This window comes from Schistocerca americana, chromosome 6 (genome assembly GCF_021461395.2).
Source record: "Schistocerca americana isolate TAMUIC-IGC-003095 chromosome 6, iqSchAmer2.1, whole genome shotgun sequence".
Lineage (NCBI taxonomy): Eukaryota > Metazoa > Arthropoda > Insecta > Orthoptera > Acrididae > Schistocerca > Schistocerca americana.
Window position 1 is genome coordinate 391,416,242 of NC_060124.1, and position 14,643 is coordinate 391,430,884.

A 14,643-nucleotide genomic window follows, 5' to 3' on the forward strand; every position below is an offset into this window, starting at 1 on the left:
AGTGTACCTAACACATACAAGAAAATGGTTCAAATGGCTCTGAGCACTATGGGACTTAACATCTATGGTCATCAGTCCCCTAGAACTTAGAACTACTTAAACCTAACTAACCTAAGGACATCACACAACACACACCGAAATATTTCGGCCATAGTGATGTTGACGTACAAAGATGGAGTTTCACTAAGTTTGTGAGTAGAATTTGGCATTGTAATACAGCATGTAAAATCATTGCACAAATGTTAAGTATAATGAACATCTTTGACCTCTTTACACTTCCCAGAGACCACACGCTGTGGAATGCAACGCGTAAGACTAATGTAATGTGAAAAAATAGCAAAAATACGTCGCTTAAAAAATTCCTCAAAATAAAGTATTTAGTTTGCAGAAATCCTCGATTAAGTAGGTAAACAATTTTGCCATTAAACGCGCAATTAAGTTTCGACAAACAGATCATGTGACGAACATTGAGGGACTGCTGCGATAGCAGTGAGAAAATTACTTACAATATTTATTTTTGTAACACAGAAAATTTATTTTCTAAGGTAGAAACATGTTTTGCGTAAGGTAGTGAGCGAAACTGGATTGCAGCGGAAGTCATCTTGAACTCATGAAAGATTCTGGTAAATGAAAGATTCTGGTAGTGAGAACAAATGTAATTCGCTGGTATTGCAAATCGTAATAAAAGTAACAAACTTGAGAGAATATTAAAAGATTTTTTGTATTGTATTGTATATTAACCGGGGACCTAGAAACGACAGAGAGGCTCCATCCCCACCGCAGCCGCAGTGGTCCACAATCCCGCGACGACTACCGCAGTCCACTTCACCCCTCCGCCGCCACACACCGAACGCAGGGTTATTGTGCGGTTCGGCCCCTGGTGGACCCCCCAGGGAACGTCTCGCACCAGACGAGTGTAGCCCCTATTTTTGCGTGGTAGAGTAATGGTGGTGTACGAGTACGTGGAGAACTTGTTTGCACAGTAATCGCAGACATAATGTAACTGAGGTGGAATAAGGGGAACCAGCCCGCATTCGCCGAGGCAGATGGAAAACCGCCTAAAAACCATCCACAGACTGGCCGGTTCACCGGACCTCGACACAAATCCGCCGGGCGGATTCGTGCCGGGGACCAGGCGCTCCTTCCCGCCCGGAAGGCAAAGCTTTTTTATTATACGTTGTTGGACATCCTCTCGAAATTTATCAGGAGGAAATTATGCATATACAAGCATTCAGATGAATGGACATGGTGTTCTACAAATTCAGTAGGTAGATAAATCGTCTCCTAAATTCCACCTGTTTCTGGTCCCCCTTTTTAGTAATGCTGTGATTCGAAAGAAAGGCAATCATAAACTGTATTTGCTATAATGTAAAGCATCAACGAATAATAAATTCCCGACAGACCTCTTCCTGTACGTGTAGACAGATTGCCTCCCTGGTTTAAAAGATGTGCTACGGAAGGATCAGTATAGTTTAATACGTCCGACCATAGCCACTTTTGCCGGCGGCTGTGGCCGAGCGGTTCTAGGCGCTTCAGTCCGGAACGGCGCTGCTGCAACTGTCGCAGGTTCGAATCCTGCCTCGGGCATGGATGTGTGTGTTGTCCTTAGGTTAGTTAGGTTTAAGTAGTCCTAAGTCTAGGGGACTGATGACCTCAGATGTTAAGTCCCATAGTGCTCAGAGCCATTTTCGCCGACTCACCACTAGAGGTCGAGGAGGAGGAGGAGGAGGAGGAGGAGGAGGGAGCGGAAACGCAGCGGCAAGCGCCCGAGGAGAGGACACTGCAGTGATTCTGCAGGCACACAGCGGAAAGCCGGCGGATGCCCTCGCATCGCTCAAGGAGGAACACGTTGCGAGGAGCCTGTCTCACAATGAGAAGCGTGCAGACAACTGATGGACGCCTGCAGCCATTAGGAGAGAACGCCAAAAATGTACGCACGAAAGCATGTGAGTTGTTCTGGCCTGGCGGCAGTCATTTTACCTGCCTTAGAAAGCAGGGATGCGCCGACAATTCCAACACCCTACGGGCACACGGAGGAGCGTACACAAAGCGCGGGGAATTGGCGCAACGTGGCGTATAAAAGAAGTCAGCGTTCCTCAGAAGATGTTTCTCGCGACAGTCTACTTCTACGTCTACATATATACTTCTCTAGCCACCAAGAGGTGTGTGGCGGAGGGCACAATTCGCGCCAAAGTCATATTCCCCCCCTCTGTTCCACTCGCGGATCACGCGAGGGAAAAACGATGTCTGAACGCCTCAGTACGAGCTCCTATTTCCCTTATCTTTGAATGATGATCATTACGCGATTTGAAAGTAGGTGGTAATAATATATGCTCTACATCCTCGGCGAAGAGTGGATTTCGGAATTTAGTGAGCAGCCCCTTCTGTTTAGCGCGTCGTCTATCTGCAAGTGTGTCCCACTTGAAACTTTCTATGAGATTTGTAACGCTCTCGCGATGGCTAAATGTACCAGTCACGAATCTTTCCGCTCTTCTTTGGACCTTCTCAATGTCTTGAATCAGACCCAACTGGCAAGGATCCCATACAGACGAACAATACTCTAAGACTGGACGAAATAACGTATTGTAAGCTATTTCCTTTGTTGAAGGACTGCGTCGCTTCAGGATTCTACCAATAAACCGCAATCTAGAGTTCGCCTTACCCGTTACTTGTGTAATCTAATCATTCCATTTGAGATCATTTCGAATAGTCACACCCAGATACTTCACTGATGTTACCGCTTCCAGACTGACATTAATGGGGATTTTCGCCTTGTTATACGCAGTAGGTTACACTTACTAATATTGAGAAATAACTGCCAGTCATTACACCACGCATTTATTTTCTGCGAATTCTCACTGATTTGTTCACAACTTTCGTGTGATACTACTTTCCTGTAGACTGCAGCATCATCGGCATACACTCTAAGGCCGCTGTCAATACGATCAACCGGATCGTTTATGTAAATCATAGAAAGCAGAGGACCTATTACGCTGCCCTAGGGCACACCTGAAGTTACTCTTGTTTCTGTTGAAGTTACCCCGTTCAGGACGACATACTGCTCCCTGTCTGTTAGAAAACTTACTATCCAACCGCATATGTCATTGGATAAACCGTAAGCGCGCACTTTTTGTAGCAAGCGACAGTGCGGAACTGAGTCGAACGCCTTTCGAAAGTCGAGAAATATTGCATCAACCTGGGATCCGTTATCTGGAGCCAGTTGTATATCATGCACAAAGAGGGCCAGCTGTGTCTCGCATGACTGCTGTTTCCTAAAACCGTGCTGGTTTCTGTAGATGAGCTTCTCAGAGTCTAGAAAGGTCATTATGTCTGAACACAAAATATGTTCCATGATTCTACAACACATGGATCTCAGTGAAACTGGCCGGTAATTATGTGCATCCGATTTTCTACCCCTTTTATAGATTGCTATGACCTGGGCCTTCTTCCAGTCTCGTGGAACTTTCCGCCGTTCCAATGATCTCTGATAGATGACGGATAAGAATGGTGCTATATTTGTAGCATAGTCAACAGTGAGGACATTCCTGATGAATCAGAAATCGTTTGTTCAGGCCTCACGCAGAGAGAGCGGTCATAAAGAAGTGTTGTGTCGCTGCTCTCACAACAGCCTCAAAACGCAGGAAAACATTGTAAGAATGCGAAATCGTGAGAAAGATGGCGATTCACGAGGTACACGCCAGCCCACGCCGGATAGGAAATTTCCACCCTATTTCTCCTATGAAACGGAGATCTGTCATTGGGCTGCACTGAAAGTTTTGTCCACCAGTGAGAACGCCGAAAGGAATAATATTTCGAAGAGGAGTTGAGATGAGAGATGGGGAGTCGTGGAGACACTGCGGAAGTGAGAGGACATGGGCGCTCTTCCACCCATCGCCAACATCCGCCTTGCGACACCGTGACACCACGGCTTCGGTCACGCAGCCGATAAAGGGCAGACGACGCGGAGATCGTACCTGGGCCCCACCACAAAACCGCGATTGCTGATGAGGGCAGCCGACTCGCGCCGACGTAGCACCTGCCGCCGAGAGCACCACACGACGAATGATAAAGAATAACGTGAATCGATTCACCCTCCCACTCCTTCCCCTTAATAACTTAGACTTGTCCACGCACAGTCATATCTGCCCCGAGATTTGTAATTATTTTTGTTTTGTGTATGCAGAACAGAAATAAATGCATTCCTTTCATGCTTTGATCATATAATCAATATTTTACATTCATACGTGAACCCCTCAATTTCATGCCATTTGTATCTGATTTCATTTCATTATCGATATCCCGTAATTGATGGCTCCTAATGCGGGGCAGTCTCATTAGTCATCTACTCGTCATTTCGTGTTTGACAGCAAATAGTAGAATCTCTGTTCACAACAATAGTCTTCTAATAACAGGCTGATTATGTTCATGTGACGCAGATGCACAATGCGAATGAGAACTCTCGTTCTCGCCTTCCAATTTCACGGCAGACTATAGCAACCTTGCGCTTACAGGACAATTCCTATTGAACCACATTAGTATACAAAGCAGATCTGTTGGAAGGTTGGACCTGTGATTAGCTACCCGCCATTACATCCCAGTTGTCCGCCGCTGGTTGCTGAGTGGTCAGCGCGAGGGAATGTCATTCCTAACGGTCCGGGTTCGATTCCCGGCTGAGGTGGAGATTTTCTCCGCTCAGGGACTGGGTATTGTGTTGTCCTTTTCATCATCCTTTCATCCCCATCGACACGCAAGTCGCATAAGTGCCGTCAACTCGAAAGACTTGCACCAGGCGAGCGGTCTACTCGACGGGAGGCCCTAGTCACACGGAATTTCCATTTTACCTCCTAGTTGGTTCTTAGTTTTCCTGATGTGCTTCCTTTGGGAGAACATTGCTTGCTGGAAATATGTCCCACATTTCGAGTTACGGTTCCAAACACTGTTCTTTTGTTACATACAGTCAATCCCTCAAGACCATAATTATTGTTCATAACTGCCGCAATAGGACTGTATGGAGAAAGCGCTCAGTCAAGTACAGAGGAGCCACTGATGTAGATAAACGTATTTCCGGCTGATACGTGTTGCACAGTAATGTAAGAAATGACCAATTGTTTGTAACAAAAAAAGTACACTACTGGCCATTAAAATTGCTACACCGCGAAGGTGACGTACTACAGACGCCAAATTTAACCGACGGGAAGAGGATGCCGTGATATGCAAATGATTAGCTTTTCAGAGCATTCACACATGGTTTGCGCCGGTGGCGACACCTACAACGTGCTGACACGAGGAAAGTTTCCAACCGATTTCTCATACTCAAACAGCAGTTGACCGGCGTTGCCTGGTGAAACGTTGTTGTGTTGTCTCGTGTAAGGAGGAGAAATGCGTACCATCACGTTTCCGACTTTGATAAAGGACGGAATGTAGCCTATCGCGATTGCGGTTTATCGTATCGCGACATTGCTGCTCGCGTTGGTCGAGATCCAATGACTGTTAGCGGAATCGGTGGGTTTAGGAGGGTAATACGGAACGCCGTGCTGGATCCCAACGGCCTCGTATCACTAGCAGTCGAGACGACAGGCATCTTATCGGCAAGGCTGTAACGGATCGTGCATCCACGTCTCGATCCCTGAGTTAACAGATGGGGGCTTTTGCAAGAGAACAACCATCTGCACGAACAATTCGACGACGTTTGCAGCAGTATGGACTATCAGCTCGGAGACCATAGCTGCAGTTCCCTTGACGCTGCATCACAGAGAGGAGTACCCGCGATGGTGTACTCAACGACGAACCTGGGTGCACGAATGGCAAAACGTCATTTTTTCGGATGAATCCAGGTTCTGTTTACATCATCATGATGGTCGCATCCGTGTTTGGTTACATCGCGGTGAACGCACATTGGAAGCGTGTATTCGTCATCGCCATACTGGCGTATCACCCGGCGTGATGGTGTGGGGTGGCAGTGGTTACAAGTCTCGGTCACCTCTTGTTCGCACTGACGGCACTTTGAACAGTGGACGTTACATTTCAGGTGTGTTACGACCCGTGTCTCTACCCTTCATTCGATCCCTGCGAAACCCTACATTTCAGCAAAATAATGCACGACCGCATGTTGCAGGTCCTATACGGGCCTTTCTGGATACAGATAATGTTCGACTGCTGCCCTGACCATAAGATTCTCCAGATCTCTCACCAAATGAAAACGTCTGGTCAATGGTGGCCGAGCAACTGGCTCGACACAATACGCCAGTCACTACTCTTGATGAACTGTGGTATCGTGTTGAAGCTGTACACGGCATCCAAGCTCTGTTTGACTCAAGGCCCAGGCGTATCAAGGCTGTTATTACGGCCAGCGGTGGTTGTTCTGGGTACTGATTTCTCAGAATCTATGCACCCAAACTGCGTGAAAATGTAATCACATGCCAGTTCTAGTATAATAAATTTGTCCAATGAACACCCGTTCATTGGACAACTAATACTCCTGTGCCGGCCACTGTGGCCAAGCGGTTCTAGGCACTTCAGTCTGAAACCGCGCGACTGCTACGGTCGCAGGTTCGAATCCTGCTTCGGGCATGGATGTGTGTGATGTCCTTACTTTAGTTAGGTTTAAGTAGTTATAAATTCTAGGGGACTGGTGACCTCAGATGTTAAGTCCCATAGTGTTTAGAGCCATTTAATACTCCTGTTGTGACATGACAGTCCCACATTGCTGAGCGATACTTGATTATTTTTCTTCTAATGTCTTGGTTATTTTTGAGAAGAGTACAAGCGTTCCTAGGTCGGAATGAAGATCCTGTTAGGAAACGAGCAAGCCCAGATGTCTGTCCCGTAGTCTGGCTTCACCACAGGATGTCAGTTACCGAGGCTACAGAGACGGTAAGTGGGTCCCGGGGCACTGGTTGCGGTAGGCCCCTGCTCCACGCTTTGACGGTAAAAGCGATTTGCTCCTTTGAAGGCAGCTGCCGCCATTCCATTGAAGGTGCCTAGGGGATAATCGTGCTTGACGAGTGCAACTTCCTGTAAACGCTGATCTAAGATTGGGCCGCCGCGGCGTCCGTCGGCCACCATGAGAAAACTTGATGCCTTGCCGTCAGATCTTGTTATCCAGTCAAACGAGTTTTGCCAGCCAGCATGCTTAGGTGCGAAGGCCACGAGCGATGAGTAGGACATAGCTAGCAGCCAGCACCTACCTTTTGCCTGTTAAGATGCATTCTGTAAGCCACGAATAGGAAATGTCTGCAAAGTTCCCCTGTCTGTATTCACGTAAATAAAGCGAAATTGTCGTTCACCGTGGCAATCGCTGCGTGTCATCGCTTCCAAGCAGAGTTATTCAAAAATACAGAGGTTACGTTTAGAGGAGGATTACTGTAGGCACTTACAGTTGTGCCGTGGAGGGAAAGAGATTTACGGTCCTGCCACAGAGGGAATGGACTTCTCGTCCAGCGCTGATTGGGAGCATGTTTGCCGAGTTTTGAATAAGTGTCGCATTTCGCATTAGCGCTATCCACTTTCTGAGCAGCTCATAATTTGTGGGATTTTCTGTGCGTCTTGTGTTGCGTGAGTAATTTTATGGGGTGATCGAAGAGTGACGTTATCAGGCCGTACAATCCAGAATCGGTAAGTCAATCAGGCAAAATCGTCGGGATCATTGAGGCAGCCATCCCACCGAAGCACCAGATTGAAGATACCTCGTTACTAAAACAGCGCATCCTGCTGCGTGAAGAAGTCCGTTACTGCCTGCTGTACATGCTTTTCCGACTGAATCTTCAACACTTCAGTGCCTTTTTTAAGAGACCGAGGCACAATAATCGCGTGGGTGGAGATCAGGATTACTGCGCGGAATCTCTGGAGTCTCCCTCTTGACCTGGCGTCACATTTGGTGGCGTCCCAGATCGACGGGAGTCTTTGCGTCAAATCGCGATCAGCAAAGAGCTTGGTGAGCCATTCCAAAACGTGGTTTTCGAAAGACATGCTGCCCCATACACACTCCTCATTCTCTTAGGGCAGGGCTTAACAACTGGCCGGTTTTGAGCGCGAGTACTCGCGTCTGCTCAGGCACGTGCTCGCGAGCAGGTGCAAGGTCGCGGAGTAGGGAGGGAGGGGAGGGAGGGGAGGGAGGGGAAATGCGCGCGCACGTTTGAATGTGATCTCGGGTTCTTAGCAGATTTAACTAGCCATCTGAATGCTTTGAACATTTTACTACAAGGTAAAGATCTGCTAATTACTCATTTCATAGATCGAATAGGAGCTTTTAAAATGAAATTGACACTTTGGATGAGTCAGCTGGAAACAGGAAATCTAGCTCATTTTCCTAAATTATCATCCATGCAAGATGTTCACAAAGACTGTGAACGTTATTCACATAGTTTAGTTGATCAGCGCTTTCAAGATCTGACAGCACTAGACAATGATTTTGATCTGTTCTCTCCATATTCAGCGAATATTTAAGTGATTCGTCCTGAGCTGCAGCAAGAAATTATTGACCTGCAGTGTGACAGAGAATACCGAGACAAATTTCAGAACAAGAAAAACATTTTGGAATTCTACAGACACTTCCCTCAGGATAGATTTCCTCGTTTGCACAAACTGGCGGCTACAATAATATCAATGTTTGGTTCCACGTATGTTTGTGAACAACTGTTCTCTGCAATGAAATGCAACAAGACGCGCCTGAGAGACGCATTGTCTGATCGAAATTTAAACTGCACGCTGCGCCTAAAATGCACAAGAACAATTACTCCGAACATAGACGCAAAAGTACAAGATAACCGAGAATCCCACACTTCAGTGACACCTTTTATTGTGTAACAGTTCACAAATTAATGCGAATGTAGAGGCATACACTAAGCTAATAAAATTATGTGGCATGTGTACATTCTCCTTTATTTGTTTCATTTGTCGCAGTAATAATTCGTGAGTGATATCCCTGCAGGTGGCCGCGGATTTACATTGACTGGCGGCAGCTGTTGTGAGCCCCACGTGACTTTCCCCACTCTCCGCTCTGGTCCGGTAGTGGGGGTAGCGTGCTCGCGCCTTGCTGCTCACAGCTTGCTCCGCGAGCACGTATGTTGTGAAGCCCTGTCTTAGGGCGTCTACCGCTGTTTGTCCTTCAGCGGCCAATAAAAGAATAACAACACGTTGCTCCTGTTTGGACATATTTAGTAATTACGTCGCCACAATTCACGTTTCCGTATTTACCGCACGTATGTCGGCAAGACAGGAATGCCACACTGTTCCCTTGTCTACATGTCGGTGCATATATACCTTGTAATGGTACTTGAATTACGCAACCATTAGGACACCTCACCTGAACCTCTCGATACCAGTAATATTCTACTGTGTTTTTGCAAAGTAGCTGACATATTTCTGAGACAACATTCAGATTTGATTTCATTTTTGATACATCGATATGTTTATATTGCAATGATATTATTATTATGTGTATTCTTTCTTTTGTCACTATGATCTTTGTCGTACTTGTAACTTTTGGGCGCGTAAGCGATTATTAGGTAGTTGTTGCGTTGTTAGAGAGTCAGACCTTGAGAAAGTCAAGTCTTGGACGTCATGTTGGAAAGACGCATAACGTAGTCAGCTTATAAAATGTGAACTTTAACAGTGACTGTGAGGATGATGTTTTCAAGTATGTTTTGTATTGTGAAGTGATGTTTGTGTGTCATGTGATATTGCAATAAAAGCAATTAAAAGGAGGTGTAACTTACATTCGTAGTGCTGATTATTCTTTACATCACTATTGTGCTAACTTTGAAAGGTTTAATCTCCAAGAATGGTTTGTGAAGCGCATCTACAAAACTTTTGAATATAGCAGAATAAAACCTAGGCCTCTTTGCATCCGAGCTTGGAATCATAACCACCTAGATTTTCAACGATTGAGCCATGATTTTACGACGAGACCAGCGTGGGAAACACAAAAAGATGAGTGCCTAGTTTTTTTGATTATTACATGAAATAATTTTATTAACTGTGCTCTAGTGACACCTGCCACATAATATGACTGTTGGTGCCCGAAAATGCAGTATTTAGCAGCGTGAGCAACACCACAATCGTTATTAAATTCTGACCTTTGTTGTGGTATGGTTGTTAGAACCTTCACCGATGTCGTAATGCGGTGCATATACGCTGCAGCAACGCCCTCAGCAGGAAGGTTTTTCATCGCTCCTTATATATTTGATGTGTCTTGAACTCGTTTGCTTTGAAAATACAATAAAAACTGTCTGTACCGCATAAAAGAATTTTATTTTAAAGAAGGTGACCGGTTTCGATCAGTGATTGATCACCTTCAGACTGTTACTCCTTGCCGACTGCTGGTGATGGTGGCTAGGAGCACGAAATGTTCTAGCAGAGTGTGAAGAGCAACCGTTCGTACGCTTTGCACTTGCGAGCTGCGCAGATTAGGAAAGCTTATTCCGTTTCCCATGCAGTCTTCCAGGTAGATGAGGTACATTTATTTATTACACTGAGCTTCTAGGGAACTCTGTGTTTCAATTATTTTGTGTCGTTGTGCTGGGAGCAATTTCTCTAGCGGTATTACGAGACTTCATTTCGTTAGAAACTTATTCTCTGTGATTTTCATGCCATATGTATCGAGATCTCAGAGTAAATAAGTGACTTGTTAAACACAGACTTGATCTGAATCCCAGATACAAATGTCCTGCAACTGATCCTGGTATAAAAACAAAGATAATCCCTGCATTCCTAATTTGTATGTCTTTCTGCGACGGTGGTGCACTGGAAAGCAGATGTGAATCCTTTTTGTTTAAATATTACATATGAGAGTTTTTTTATCTGTGGTTATGATTTACGGAGCACATCACAAATGTGCTAAAGCCAGGTTAGACAGATATAAGAAAGATAGGCATTAAACGTTCTGTTCACTGTATTTCCACATCTGTGAGCTTATTTTCATTACAGAAAAAAACCATTTCCACAGATGAAGATTTTTTGCTATGTATAACGTTACTGGGACTTTTCAGGTGAATATTACAGCACACAATGCCTAGAATATGGTTACATGCAGCTTATCACTACGTTTCGGACTTACAGAAAGGTCGAAAAAATTGTGATGGGGGACATGGGAGAATCATATCGAGGGATCGCACTCACGGTTGTAGTGCAATGACTTTCGAATCAGTGGTTATGAAATGCACTTAAGACAACAGTGTGGCATGGAGACTGGGCACATATACTTCCCAGAAGAATTATAGCACGAGACCATAGGAATTCTCGAATGGATATCACACATAGACAGGCGGAAACAGCTGAAATTTGGGATGAGGTTAGGGACCGTGTATCAGAACAAACCTGCAGGCCCAGAAGATGGGTTTAGATCTCGAGCCACCACGTGTTCATTAGCGCTGACACCATAGCACAGACAACAGAGACTTTCATCGTTCCCAGTGAGGTGTTCATACCGAATCCAACGTGTCTGTAGACGAACTGGTTGAAGGTCGCAGAAGGGGCCTTCTCAAGACCCAAGCCTCCACAGCTCCTGGCCTCATGTCGTAGAGAGATATTTGACATCACCAAAGTGCTGGTTTGGTTATCGTTAAACGGTTGGCTCAATATTCGCCAAATGACACCCTTTATTACCAGGGTACCAAATGGGGTATTCCAATAGGATAATGCAAGATCCCACATTGCATTTCACACCATAAACAGCTAGAGGAATTTACGGAACCTTGAGTGGCCTTCCCAGGCCACTGATTTGTCACGCGGTTACAGTTGTTATTGATTTTCGCCAAAATTACTTCAGAAGTTTTCTGAGTGTCCAACTGTAGTTTCATTCTCCTTACCTTCTTCTTAATCTTATCATCTTCCCTACCATTATGTTCACTGCCCTACGGAGTTTCTTTTGTCTGTAGCAGTCTCTTCCTTTTTTTTTCCTCGGGGAATGACATAATGTTGAGAAACATGGTCCCTTACCCTCTTCCCCATTTCAGCAACTAATCAAATGAAAACTTCAGTACCCGTCTTCTTGTGTTTTCTCTTTTTTCACATCGTATTCTCACTAGCTCCAGTGCTGAGATATAATTTGCGTACTAGCGTCAATACTTAGCGTCTTTCTGGCCGTGCGGTTAAAGGCGCTGCAGTCTGGAACCGCGAGACCGCTACGGTCGCAGGTTCGAATCCTGCCTCGGGCATGGATGTTTGTGATGTCCTTAGGTTAGTTAGGTTTAACTAGTTCTAAGTTCTAGGGGACTAATAACCTCAGCAGTTGAGTCCCATAGTGCTCAGAGCCATTTGAACCATTTGAACTTAGCGTCTTTCGTTAACAGATGTGCATGAGTTGCGATGTATACTCTATAGCCGGGATAAGATCGCTCTTCGTGCTCACTGGTTCAGTAATGTAGGGTATGTCCCACAAACCATGTCCAGATGTTTTTATTGGTTGTAGGACAGTAGTTTTCATCTGGTAATAGTACCGACGGCAGCATGATGTGCTGTCTTGCTGTTCTGCAAATCGCAACCAGATTCTTTTAACACCTTTCCTATACAACGTTGTTCTCTGCACAGACGTATGTGTTTGGCAGGGTGACGATAAGATTACATTCTCTACATTTGTCAGACTGCGATAAATGTTCTGTGATGTTTTTCTTTCGTACAATACCTATTTCATTAACTATTTTGAACCAGGTTGGTCTGATATCGGTTCCTAGGACTCTTTGTGGACGTTCTTCCAGATTATGTTACATTCCTTAGAGGGATGCTTTATTTCCATACGGTTGTCGATTCCATTGCTACTCATTACCTGGTATGGCTTGAAACGTCCCCTTAGAACAATTGTACATGACTGTGCTTAAACTGGCACACAATATTTTTAGCGCAACGCAATCTGACTTTAAAAAATCCCTACAAAAGAATGGCCCTGACTACCATTAACCTATACCTTTCACAAATCACTTACCTCACAAAAATCTTGGTTACTCGAACTACTGCAATACAGCGAGCGCCACTACTGCCAGCTAAATAAATGATTCAAACTGCTGAAGGCACTAACTACTGATAGGCATAGTTGGCAAATGAAAGATTTTAATAGAGAACAAACAATGTATTTACCTTAATAGTCATCAAAAGTCATAATATAGATAGCAGTTCATGACATCCAGTCTTACAAATTTCAAAACTCCGCCATTTCTCTCCCCACATCCACCACTGCTGGCGGCTCACCTCCAACTGCACAACGCTACGCGCTATTAACATCCAGCTGCCCAACACTACAATGGCAGACAATGCAAACTAGCCACAGACTGAGCGCAGCACAGCCAGTGATTTTCATACAGAGCGCTGCGTGGCGTTACCAATAAGAAAACCTAAACAGCCTACTTACAAGCTGAGCGGTGGTTCAATCTCGCTGTAGTTAATTTGCAACAGAAACATCCTGATGTGGTTCCCCTTACGGCATATTCCCCAAAATATCTTGGTACTTGGATATTGTCCGCCTTATATGTTTGTATAGCCTCACTTAGAGCACTGTCTGGGTATTTATGGCGCAGCTGCACCATTCTCCGAGTTAAAAATGTCTTGCATTTTGTTTGGATCAAAGACACCATCTTCTTGTGGTTGGAGGGTTGTAACATTCATCCGCACCTTGAAGATTTCATCCCTACAGATATATCGGCTTATTGCAGCCATTGTTTTCCTCGCTACACTTTCTACCACAGATATTCAAAAAATGCTAAAATGTGTGTGAGTTCCTAAGGGCCCAAACTGCTGAGGTCATCGGTCCCTGGACTTACACATACTTAAACTAACTTATGGTAAGAACAACACACACAGCCGTGCCCGAGGGAGGATTCGAACCTCCGGCAGGAGCGGACGCGCAATCCGTGGAAAGGCGCCTCACACCACGCGGCCACAGAAATTAGTACCATATTGTTGACAGTATTTTGAAGTTCACAAATTCTCTAATCTGCCTTTGTTGTGCTGTAGACAGCTACTCGTCAAGGCCATAAGTTTCTTCCAGTTTTCCAGCGTTCTTTTAAGAGGGCAAATACTCATCATTATTGTGGTGTCACCGCCAGACACCACACTTGCTAGGTGGTAGCCTTTAAATCGGCCACGGTCCGGTAGTATACGTAGGACCCGCGTGTCGCCACTGTCAGTGATTGCAGACCGAGCGCCGCCACACGGCAGGTCTAGAGAGACGTCCTAGCACTCGCCAGTTGTACAGCCGACTTTGCTAGCGATGGTTCACTGACAAATTACGCTCTCATTTGCCGAGACGATAGTTAGCATAGCATTCAGCTACGTCATTTGCTACGACCTAGCAAGGCGCCATTATCATTAGCTATTTATCTTGTGATGCATGTACCGTCAGACCGATGTTCACCAATTATGGATTAAAGTTAAGTATTCCAACAGCTACGTACTTTATTTGCTAGACTCAAATCCTTTAACTGTTCCAGACCTCACGCCAGCCTGCGTGAGCTTAAACGCGTGCCTTTCGGCTTCACCTCCTAGTGGCTTGGCTGTCTTGCCAAGTCACAACAATTATTCCGTGTAGTTTGATTTTCTCACATATTCTGAATGGGGTGCTTTGGTCTATCTTAAATACTCTCCCGATTGGCGTTTGGCTATTTTTTCTGAGATTTAGCTTAGAGCTACACTACTGGCCACTAAAATTGCTAC